This window comes from Gigantopelta aegis, chromosome 6 (genome assembly GCF_016097555.1).
Source record: "Gigantopelta aegis isolate Gae_Host chromosome 6, Gae_host_genome, whole genome shotgun sequence".
Classification (NCBI taxonomy): Eukaryota; Metazoa; Mollusca; class Gastropoda; order Neomphalida; family Peltospiridae; genus Gigantopelta; species Gigantopelta aegis.
Window position 1 is genome coordinate 22,939,502 of NC_054704.1, and position 13,226 is coordinate 22,952,727.

Sequence of the window (13,226 nt, forward strand, 5' to 3'; positions counted from 1 at the left end):
ATGAGTTGTCCGTCTCTGAGATGAGGAGTCCCTGGCTGTATAATCCATCCTGGCGTTTCGTCATGCAGACCCCTTCATGTCCCTTCTTGAGTATGATGGGATGAACAAACCCCTTCGTGTCCCTTCTTGAGTATGATGGGATGAACAGACCCCTTCGTGTCCCTCCTTGAGTATGATGGGATGAACAGACCCCTTAGTGTCCCTCCTTGAGTATAATGGGATGAACAGACCCCTTCGTGTCCCTCCTTGAGTATGATGGGATGAACAGACCCCTTCATGTCCCTCCTTGAGTATGATGGGATAAACAGACCCCTTCATGTCCCTCTTTGAGTATGATGGGATGAACAGACCCCTTCGTGTCCCTTCTTGAGTATGATGGGATGAACAGACCCCTTCGTGTCCCTCCTTGAGTATGATGGGATGACCAGACACCTTCTTGTTCCTCCTTGAGTATGATTGGATGAACAGACACCTTAGTGTCCCTCCTTGAGTATGATGGGATGAACAGACCCCTTAGTGTCCCTCCTTGAGTATAATGGGATGAACAGACCCCTTCGTGTCCCTCCTTGAGTATGATGGGATGAACAGACCCCTTCATGTCCCTCCTTGAGTATGATGGGATAAACAGACCCCTTCATGTCCCTCCTTGAGTATGATGGGATGAACAGACCCTTTCATGTCCCTCCTTGAGTATGATGGGATGAACAGACCCCTTCATGTCCCTCCTTGAGTATGATGGGATAAACAGACCCCTTCATGTCCCTCCTTGAGTATGATGGGATGAACAGACCCCTTCATGTCCCTCTTTGAGTATGATGGGATGAAAGCAATATTCCCCTTCACTGTACGGCAGTGGATGGAAGGGGACTTGGCTGCAGTCAATGAACAGTTTTGTGATGTCCGAAACGTCAGTCATCACCAACTGTCGATAGCGGGGGAGGAGCATGGGTGCACAGAGTGTGTACCCCTCTTGTTGTTCCAGGTTGGGCTGAGGTGGTTGAGATCGTACCGTGTCGGGCTGGTCGCTCGGCTAAGCGTCAGCTTTTCTCTTTTCAACGGAGATTGTCGGGACCGATGATTCAACAGAAAACAACTTCCGACGGAGCGGCTGTGTTTCTGAAGATTGTCATACATCAAATCACGTGATTCCCAGGTCAGCGTTCGAGGTTTTTAAGGAGTAAACATAACTACAGCTGTGATTGATGTCACAGTAGTTATTTGTGCAAACACTGACATAAACCCTATCAGTTCCACAGGTTTTATTACCTGAACAATTATTATTCTAGTGACATTTTGTACTTGTTAATAACTGGGTGGCAATACAAAATTCAACTGGCATTTTGTGCGGATCCGAGGTTGGTACTGTAAACATCCTGTAAGTTGTTAAAACGATATGTAACAGCAGAGTTTCTTTGAGTAATGTATCAATGGGAGATACCACACTGTATGTATGTATACTAGCTCAGTGGTTTGAAACACTATTGTCGTCAATAGGAATTTATTTGGTCTAATGGAATCTATATGAAGTCGTGCGACGCGGAGCAGGTACGAGGCTGGCCGATGGATCCACCATAATGTCACGTCGGTTGGTGGCTGGCAGTTCCGGGTTGTCAGGCTTCTGGAGTCTAGCAGGCGTGGTAGGTCGGGCAGGGGGCTACGATGTAGACGGGACAGCCGCTGGCAGTTTAGCTGCCAGTTTAGGCCTCCCCCGTGCCACCCGTGTTGCACGTTTCCTTTTCCGTGGTCTGCGGGTTTTCTTCGCAAGGACTGACATTTGTGATGGTGGCCCGTGACCCGGTATAGGGTGTATAATACCAAATCAAATCCCATAGACGACAATAGTAACATATGTGGCTAAAACTCCTACCTGCAGCGTATCAATCGACATAAACACACTCCTCACCCTTAAAGTGAATCAGAAAAAAAATTGTGGTCAAGTTACCCATTTCTGAGATAACGGGTAGTGTCTATGATTACCCTTGTTCGGCACAAAATTCGAGTACTTTTTTGTACAGGTACCCCATACATGTTTCAAGCACAAGGCACAGTGGTACTAGATGAAATAAAATTGCATACATTTTTTCCCCCAGAGAAAACTATTTTTTTTTACAACCAACACACTCACATTTATGTAATAGTTAGAGGACGAGTAACGATACTTTATCGGCGTATAAAGGTAGTGTCGCACGAGACAAAGGCAAGGCGTTAGCCGAGCGTTTTCTCGTGCGACACTACCTTTATACGCCGATAAAGTATTGTTACTCGTCCTCTAACTGTCTTAGAGCAGAGCCAAAATCTCGTGCAACAATACCGCTTATAAAGTGAATGTCTGAAGTACTTTATCGGGATATAAATGTACTTCACGTGACCAAATATGAAGCTCCCATTGGACTAGAAATTCATCTGTGCTCTAAATACTCAATAGAGACACGTATGCACCAGAGAAAATGAAACAATGTTTGTTGTGTACACATCACGTAAACGCCTTTGTGAGCATTTTGACACCGACACATTAACCCAAAGTCGTGCAAGAACTCAAAAGGAGTTGGTACTGCGCCTCACAAAGAACTATGAAAGATAATGTGTGTTTTGCACGAATATAAGCAACTTTGACCATCATGTTGTGACAAAGTTATTGATTTTATTGTCGCCGGTTATTGAATGTTTTGTCTTGGCGTTTTATGTAACAAAAAATAATTTCCTATTAATCTGTTTCCATTGTCTGGTTAAATGTTACTGAAAAACAATCACATCTTTGCTAGTAATTGCATCCTATAATAACGGCAATCAACAGAAACCAATATAATATTCCAGCATGATCGATTTAATAAGCGCATTGCACGCGTTATGTTTCTGCAGTGTATAATAGAAATTAATAGGTATACGTCTCACAGTTGAGAGGATTTTATCTAAAATGATGACGTCTTGTTGGAGCTCTCGCAGTGAGAATTAACACTCACAAGACTATGGGTAAGATATAGTAACATATCTGGTGCCAATTCAGATCGCAACAAATATTTCATACTTTAACCACATAATATTTGTATGGTGAATTTTTGGACTGGAAGTTTTGTTCTGTATCTCATGTTATGTTTCGAAAACTAAATTCATATCATAAAAGTGTTACTTTTATACAATTATGTAACAACATATAACCGTTTAACTTTGATTTTGTGAAACTAGATGTTTCCCCAACAATCTCTCTCTCTCTCTCTCTCTCTCTCTCTCTCTCTCTCTCTCTCTCTCTCTCTCTCTCTCTCTCTCTCTCTCTCTCTCTGCTGCGTTATACTTCTAACTGCATTCAGTTTGTTTTCTCGTGCACGGTTCGCGCTGTCAACACCCAATTTGTTGTCATCGGCATGTCGTTCATTTGTGAGGTTTTTCTTCACAGTTCAGGAACATTTTCATTGACAATAAAGGTCAGACAAGTAAGTATCTAAATATACTAAAAGGCAAAATTTATTGTGATACACAAAAGACAAAGATAACTGATGATAAGTTTTTACTGCCGTGTATGAAACGTTATAACATGGAAAGAGAAATGCAAATGAGCCACATCACTATAGGGGGTCCAGAGCGAAGTTCACACAGTCAGTAGCGAGTGTGTCCACCTTGAGCATTGATACAGGCCTGGCACCGTCGTCTCATTGAGGCCACTAAACGCTGGAGAAAGGGATGGTACGGGCCTGTCCAGGTTGCTGGCTGGAACCTGTTTCGCAGATGCGTGGTTCGCAGTGTGTCTTGGGAGGATTTTGTCCACGGGTGGTTGAATTGTGCCTTTGATGATACAAGCATGACTTTTGAGTTGCCCTTGTTGATATTTTTAGCATAAGGGTCATCGCAGTTTGTCCTATGGACATAATGGCAGCCATTTTGCGACGTCAGCTGCCGAGGTTGTTATTTTAGCAGTCCCTCATGGTTCTAGACATCTGTTAGGATCACTGAGGCGTGACATGACCTAATTTTTTCAGGACAGAGGAATGCAGTGGTACTATTGGCTGACTACCTGAACTACTAATGTAGCATTCAGTGAGTGTCAATGATTTGCGACTGAAAACCTCAACATTTTAGAACACTTACACACATTTTTCCTTGTTTCTTGCACAAAGCATGCAATAACTCGCAATTCCTGCTTGGTTGCATTTTTTTTTTATTCTGTTTCTTGCACATTTTCCCATCATCACATCCATAAATCTCTTCACAAAGTATTACTCAAAACAATCCATGGCACAATAACTTTTGCCTTTGAGTATATCAAGTTACTCTGTTTTTTAACACTGAATTTCACATCGATGTGGCGGCACTAGTAGCCTACTGTTGGCAGATCTCTTTGATATGAACAAACAAATCGCACAAGTACGGTTTTTTTAATATATAAAACCCGAAGTATGCTCTAACTGGGACAGGGTCCCTTCTGAAACTCCCATGCGTAGGCTCTATAAGAGTCATGGGGTGGGACAGCTTTTATTATTTTCGCCTTCAACCGAGATGGGGTGGGACGCAGGCCAGTGGTAAAGCGTTCGCCTAATGCGCGGTCGGTGCAATGAAAGAGCCCCGTAGATCCATTTTAATTTCTCGTTCCAGTCAGTATAGAGCACAGACTAAGGTGGTGGTCTACGTGTTGTATCAAAGAGGTCCGAGTTTCAACTAACTCTATAACTATGACCCTGATCAACATTCAATGAGAATATTCGCATTGTTCAACTGTTTTCTTACAAAGATGGATACCAGTTATTGCAAGACATGATTTTTGAAAGAAAATACAAACTCACATGAAATATATTGAAAGAAACTTTGTGTGAAGAAGACTACACTGCTGTTTTCTTTGCTAGGACAAATGAACAACCTCACGAAAAAAACCGTCCATTGGTGAAAAGTGACCATGGTGCTGTGAAACAGATAAAGAACGCTGCAGTATGCGACAATTGTTTCCTATTTAAAACATCAATGAAACACGTGTGAAAAAAGATTTTTTAAAATAGTTCTTTACTAAGCACTACAAAATCCATAAATAGCAACCATTGCAAGATATTGTATTGCCAAATAGCATTGTAAGCACAAAATATATAAAACAAAAGAAAATCAAGCAAAACCGAAGACATGTAATGTTCATTCTGTGAAAACAGCAGTGTTAGATCTTCTGGTACTGATATCAGGATACCAGAGAAAGGTGCAGATGCAGCAGTTTTCGACATTATGACAACTGATTAATTAGCATTCAACTGACCAGAACTATTCTATGTCAGCAAGACTACCCTCTATTGAAAAGCCCGGCTCCAGTCCGAGAGAAGTCCAGTTCCCATTAACCCCACAGTACAGGGCATAATCTTTGAGGGGATTGAGCTCGTCATTTGAGCGTTAGCCCGAGGTCGCAGGATCGAACATTTTCGGTGGATCCGTTCAACCTAGTGGATTTTTCTCCTTCCAACCAGTGCACCACATGTACAACTGGTCAAAGGCCGTGGTATGTGCTATCCTGTCTTGATAGTCCCAATGATGAACGCATGGACAGAACAAGTTGCATGGTATTAGTAGACGTTGAGCCATTATCGTCATTAGGAATTGATTTGGACCGTTGGAACGATAGCAGTGACTGTGAAAAGGCCATTGTTGTAGAAAGACAAAGTGTCGTGTGTAATAATAAATCCTGTGACACCCATGAACATAAGTCCTCCGTAGCGCAGTGGATAGCGCACTGGATTTTTCTAATCCAGAGGTCGCGGGTTGGAATCCAAACGGGGATGTATATTTTGAGAATAAATTTGAAAGAAATAATAAGTATCCAAAATATATACTAAAAGGCAAAAGTTATTGTGAAGCACAAAAGACAAAGATAATTGATGATAAGTTTTTACTGCCGTGTATGAAACATTATAATATGGAAAGAGAAATGTGACATGTCCGAAGGTATGGAAACGAGCAATAGTCCATGAAAAGGGCGCACCTGTCATATGCAAATGAGCCACATTACTAGAGGGGGTCCAGAGCGAAGTTCACACAGTCAGTAGCGAGTGATTCCACCTTGAGCATTGATACAGGCCTGGCACCGTCGTCTCACTGAGGCCACTAAACGCTGGAGAAAGGGATGGTACGGGCTGTGAGGGTTGCTGGCTGGAACCTGTTTCGCAGATGCGTGGTTCGGATCCATGCGTCTTGGCGAGGGGTTGTCACGGGTGGTTGGCCGCTACGGGGACGGTCCCTGACCTGGTTGTTTTGTTGATATCGTTACCATAAGTGTCATATGGTGTTTCTGTGGACGTTGAATTGACGTGCGACGTCACGCTGCGAGGTCCCCGATTCAAGCATCCCTATGACTCGTCATCTGTTATTTTCACTGAGGCGTGACATGACGAAATTGCATCAAGCAGTTCACTAATGGTGTTTTTCTGACTTCTGAACTTCTGAAGACTGAAGTGAGTGTCAATGATTTGCGACTGAATGTCTGGCCTTTTATGGTGAACACTGGACAGCATTTCATTCCTTGTTTCTTGCACAAAGCATGCAATCACTGCAACAACTGCTTGGTTGCATTTTTTTTTTTTACCTGTTTCATGCACATTTTCTCTGGTTTACATCCATAAATCCATTCACAAATGTATTACTCCAAACAATCCATGTCACAATAACTTTTGCCTTTGAGTATATATAAGTTACTCTTTTTTTTAACACTGAATTTCAGGATCATGTATTATACTAGTAGCCTACTGTTTTCAGATTCTTTGATATGAACAAACAAATCGCACAAGTACGGTTTTTTTAATATATAAAACCCGAAGTATGCTCTAACTTGGCGGGTGGCGAAACTTCAAGCGTAGGCTCTATAAAAGTCATGGGGTGGGACAGCTTTTATTATTAATTCGCCTTTCAACCGAGATGGGGTGGGACGCAGGCCAGTGGTAAAGCGTTCGCCTAATGCGCGGTCGGTCTGGGATAGATCCCCGTAGATGGGGATAATTTCTCGTTCCAGTCAGTATAGCACAACTAAGGCCATGGTATATGTGTTGTATCAAACGGTTCAAGTTTCAACTAACTAATAGTAACTATGACGGTCATCGTCATTCAATGAGAATATTAACATTGTTCAACTGTTTTCTTACAAAGAAGCAAAAAAATTATTAACAAGTCGGGGTTTTTTTAAAGAAAATACAAACTCACATGAAATATATTGAAAGATACCTGTTGCCTTTCTACACTGCTGTTTTCTGTCATAGGACAAATGAACAACCATTTTAAAAAATCCGTCCATTGGTGTCTGGTCCACCATGGTAAACCGTGAAACAGATAAAGAAAACTGGTATTGACAATTAGTTTCCTATTTAAAACATCAAGGAAACAAAAAATAAAAAAAACATTTTTTAAAATAGTTCTTTACAAAGCACTACAATTATCCATAAATAGCAAAATTGCAAGATATTGTATTGCCAAATAAATTGTAAGCACAAAATATATAAAAGAAAAAGAAAATCAAGCAAAAACCGAAGAAACATGTAATGTTCATTTTTGAAGACAGAAAAGTTACATGCTGATGTATTGATATTTGTATTCGTGAGAAAGGTTTGGACTTCTTTTTTTTTTTTAAAGACAACTGATTTAATTAGCATTTAACTGAGAACTATTCTAGAATCAGCTAAGACTACGTGAATTGAAAATACAGGCACAAAATCATAGCGAAGATGTTATATTAACAATGGAAGAGCACCCGAATTGTAAGTCTGGGGGAGGGGATTTAGCTCAGTCATTTGAGCGTTAGCCCGAGGTCGCAGGATCGAACCACCTCGGTGGATCCGTTCAACTTATTGGATTTTTCTCCTTCCAACCAGTGCACCACATGTACAACTGGTCAAAGGCCGTGGTATGTGCTATCCTGTCTACCCATCCCAATGATCAACGCATGGACAGAACAAGTTGCATGGTATTAGTAAACGTTAACATTATCGGCAATAGGAATTGATTTGGACCGTTGGAACCATAGCAGTGACTGTGAAAAGGCCATTGTTGTAGAAAGAAAAGTGTCGTGTGTAATAATATATCCTGTGACATGATGAACATAAGTCCCCGTAGCGCAGTGGATAGCGCGCTGGACTTCTAATCCAGAGGTCGCGGGTTCGAATCCCGCCGGGGATGTATATTTTTAGAATAAATTTGAAAGAAATAATAAGTATCCACAATATATACTAAAAGGCAAAAGTTATTGTGACACACAAAAGACAAAGATAATTGATGATAAGTTTTTACTGCCGTGTATGAAACATTATAATATGGAAAGAGAAATGTGACATGTCCGAAGGTATGGAAACGAGCAATAGTCCATGAAAAGGGCGCACCTGTCATATGCAAATGAGCCACATCACTAGAGGGGGTCCAGAGCGAAGTTCACACAGTCAGTAGCGAGTGATTCCACCTTGAGCATTGATACAGGCCTGGCACCGTCGTCTCACTGAGGCCACTAAACGCTGGAGAAAGGGATGGTACGGGCTGTGAGGGTTGCTGGCTGGAACCTGTTTCGCAGATGCGTGGTTCGGATCCATGTGTCTTGGCGAGGGGTTGTCACGGGTGGTTGGCCGCTACGGGGACGGTCCCTGACCTGGTTGTTTTGTTGATATCGTTACCATAAGTGTCATATGGTGTTTCTGTGGACGTTGAATTGACGTGCGACGTCACGCTGCGAGGTCCCCGATTCAAGCATCCCTATGACTCGTCATCTGTTATTTTCACTGAGGCGTGACATGACGAAATTGCATCAAGCAGTTCACTAATGGTGTTTTTCTGACTTCTGAACTTCTGAAGACTGAAGTGAGTGTCAATGATTTGCGACTGAATGTCTGGCCTTTTATGGTGAACACTGGACAGGATTTCTCCCGAATATTCCATATTTCTTGCACAAAGCATGCAATCGCTGCAACAACTAAATGGAGAAGATGAATTAACATTCGGTGCGTGTCACATGACCTCACATGTCCCAGATCAACAAGGCCAAATCATAAATAAAATAAAAATGTAATGAATTTTTAAGCCCCCTGTTGTTAGAATTTGTTTCCAATTATTATATTCGATCTGTAAACGGTGTGCTACATGTTTGTGCCTCTGCTGTAGTGAATAGTATGTGTAATCCATTCATAACAATTGTAAATAATTTTGAGTGTTCAAATTGTGTTAATTAAGAATCATTTCATTAAAAAATGATATGTTACAAACTATTTACTGGTATGAATGTAATGCCTATTGACATCAAGTGTTATCGATGGGTGTTGGTAAAACGCGGACAACCCCAGAACGCTTGACAAAATTAATTTTTTCTTAAAATATTAAATAATTAAACAAAGTATTCGTCAATTGTGTATAGTTAAGAAACATATAATTGTTCATGTAGTGGCCTTAAAAATGAAAAATGTGCGGTACGATACTTTTTGCAAGCACATGCGCCTGAAACGTCGCACGCTTTCCTATTTACTGGAGGGTAATTCACTTTTGTTTACTGGAATGGATTTGTTTTACGTCCACATTGTGGATTATTTTACGTTAACTGATTGCTATCTGTTTTGTTTCACGTATCTTCTAGATGAAATATGTAGAATAGCATTTCCGTAAATATTGTATTCGTGTTTCTGTCGTTAAGTGAACGCAGTTTGGGACGTCGATGATACATTTCCTTCTGCTCCTTTTCCATTTCCCTCAAATTCAAAATATGCTGAACTTTATGTTGTGTATAATCATGTACGTTATAAAAATATGTGATACTTGCATATCATATCGATATATAGGACTTCACCTTATTTTTGTAAATGTGTATTGAAGTACAGATGGTATCGCAAACGATATCGACCAATGTTCTCAGGTTTTTATTTTTTTTAAATACAAAATAGTAATACAAAAAATTGTACATAAAGATGTATGTTTACTTCAAACTGATCTTCATGTGAAGAAGAAGATGCCATCTTCTTATTTAAATTCTTCAAAACAAACAACGCAAACAGCATGTCAACGTTTACACGTGACGTCAAATTGTGAGGCGCGTTTACTCGGTTTCTAACGTCATGCTAAGTTGTAGGTTTTCGCGTGTGACGACTCATACACACACACACACACACACACACACACACACACACACACATATGAAGACTTGTGCACGTTTCATATATATATATATATATATATATATATATATATATATATATATATATCCGGTGAGAATGTAAAACTGATGAAAACTCCACAATGTAGAAAGCAAATTCTTCTGTAGTATAATATTTTTTCTATGAAAACGAAGCATACCTGAGAATCGTAGCGTGTTCAGGAGGTCGAAACAAGGTAAATAACAAAGGGGATACATTTTCACCTTGTCTTACACCAACACAACATGGAAAATAATTTGTCATTGAGTTATATGCGCGAACGCAAGACTTAATATTCTGATACATATTATAGATTCTCCAAACTGAATCAAAAGCTTTGCTAAAATCTATAAATGTACAAAAACTTTTTTTATCCCGTGCTTTCATCAGTACTATTAGTCTATATAGTGTGACGACATGATCATTTGTAGAATAATCTTTCCTGAATCCTGCTTGAACTTCAGAATATAATTCGTTTCTAGATGCACTTTTAGTCTATTATTTAACACAGCAGTAAACAGTTTTCCAAGAATACTAAGTAATGTAATAGGTCTATAATTTCAGGATTATCTTTATCACCACTTTTATAAATTGGCTTGATTATAACAACTAACCATGAGTCAGGGAAGATGCCGTTTTCAAATACTAAATTAAAAATTTGAAATATACATAAAGTTTGATATATGCTTAAAATATTCATTAATTAATTTGTCGAGACCCGAAGCTTTGTTATTCTTAAGATTAAAAACAACTGTAAGTATTTCTTATAGGGCTATATGAGATACAATTACTTTCTAAATCTCTAGTAAAGTCTGGTTCGGGAGTTGTGTCACCATTGCTGTTTACTTCTTTAAAGTATTGGTAAAGTGCTTGTGAGGGTGGTAGATTGCAATCACTTTGTTTTTCTTTTAAATATTTAAAAAAAAAACTCGCGCGTTGTGCGGCTGAGATCTGTGAGTTTTTGTTCTGTTTTCCAGTTATGTCTTCTTAAGTGTTTTAATATTACATTCTTGTATCGTTTACTGGCATTTAAAAGTCGTTGTTTGTTATCCATTATATTCGAGTTCTTGTTCTGGCTTCCATGTACTTTCTTCTAAGTAATCTGCATTGATTACCGAACCATGCCTTGTTACTCCCGCGCTTGGGTCTAACACTACTTCATCGTTTATATAAAATTGTTATTACCTGTGAGAAAATCTACACCATTGAATATATTATATGGAGAACTTGGACGTTACCGGTATCGACTAATCACTGGAAAACAATCTAAGTTGGTGTACATATTAATACTGAATGATGTTAAAAATAACTTGTTTTAATCACAAATGGATTATATATGTTACATCTGTTTTAGATGATATTGGCTGTACATATACATGGTTACCACGCTGAATGATATTACTAGTGCTTCCATGTTGAAAACTTATATTAACACAAAACTTACTGACCAATGCTTACAATCAATGCTTACAATCATGGTATACATGTACTTATATTGAAGAATCACCCAACGCTTCACACCCAAACCTATAAATTAATTTAAAATACTGTTGAATTTGAGACATACCTCACAATTATAGAACGAAAACACTGGAGTCCATTGTTACATTATTACGTATCAAACCATAATCTTCTAATTGAAACGGTCAGATGAAACAATGTACCAGTACAAAATAGAATATGTGTAATAATTACGATATTGGAGATGAGTTTCATTATATATTTACATGTATGTTGTTCAAGAATGAAAGAAATCGCTACTTACCATCTTTCTGTCAGTCTAAACCAAATATATATAAATTTTATAAATTTAACTCTAAGGAAGCTGTAAGTTATATTTTGTGGTCTAATTATGAATACTTTCAAATCCTCTGGCTGATATCCTATGTATTGTTTGTGTATCTTTGTATTTATGTACATTTATGTATACCCACCATCTTGTTACAATTATATATATATATCACTTCTGTGTTCTGCCAACTTGGTTAAACCATTGGCCGCTACTCTTTTAACCAAGTTAAAGGGAGAAAAAGTGTTTTTTTTATATGCACCTTTGATATACCAGTCATGGTGCACTGGTTGGAACGAAAATAGCCCAATAGGCCCAACGACGGGGATCGATCCCAGACCGACCGCGCTTTACCAGTGGGCTACGTCCCGTGTACTTTTGTAATGCGCAAAGCAATTTTTTTTAACCAAAACGCTATTGTTCAGACTTATTCGGGTGTTCCACCACTTGCCCATCCCCTAAACACGGCCCTGCATGTCCAAAATACGATAACATTGCTTGTACACATCAAGTCGATGGTCAGTAGCATATTATTTTCGACATATAATCTATGATTGCACGTGCTGTTGTAGCATTGTGTAAACCACATGAAATACAAGTATAGAAGGGTATATAAGTTCACAGAAAATGTATTACTGGACATTCCATACAATATTGTTATTTGAGTAAAATATGGGTAAATCGAACAGCATTACAGTTGATGTGAAATCTTGTATTAAGAACGTTTTTGATTATTTTGAAGACAAATATCAACGTGGTAGACCTAGATATGCCGCTGATCGAATTGTCGAATGAGTTTCCGCTGCACTTAAAGTTTCAATTTCAACAGTGAAAAGAAATATAAATATTTTACAATCCGATTACACAATGCATTGTTAAAGAACCTGACCGGAAAGTCATCGATTTCTAAACTCTGTTCGATAACTGGGACGAGAAAACGACTTATTATCTGTCATGCTGGCTGTGTTAAATATGGACCTATAGATGGTTGCGATTTGGTATTTGAAGCTAAAAAAATAGACGGAGACTACCATGGTGAAATGAATCATGAAAAGTTTACTAAATGGTTTGAAGAACAACTTATGCCTTCTTTACCAGAGGCTTCTGTCATCGTTATGGATAATGCTAGGTACCACAACAAAATAACTGAACTAACACGATGTCCTACACTTAACGCCAAGAAAGACGACATACAGTCGTGGCTACGAACCAAGAAAATACCAACAGAATAACATAACAAAAAAAGTTCTTTTTGATCTTGTGAAAAGTAACAAATGTGCACCGCAGTTTGTTACTGATGATATTGCCGAACGCCATGGACACTT

The 13,226-nt window shown here is 39.1% G+C and overlaps 1 non-coding gene across 1 annotated transcript; it reads left to right on the top strand.

Annotated features, from left to right (window-relative positions):
* Window positions 1-8,051: 8,051 nt before the first annotated feature.
* Window positions 8,052-8,124, top strand: Trnar-ucu. Its single transcript has one exon. It is a non-coding gene; the product is annotated as a tRNA-Arg (tRNA).
* Window positions 8,125-13,226: the final 5,102 nt, after the last annotated feature.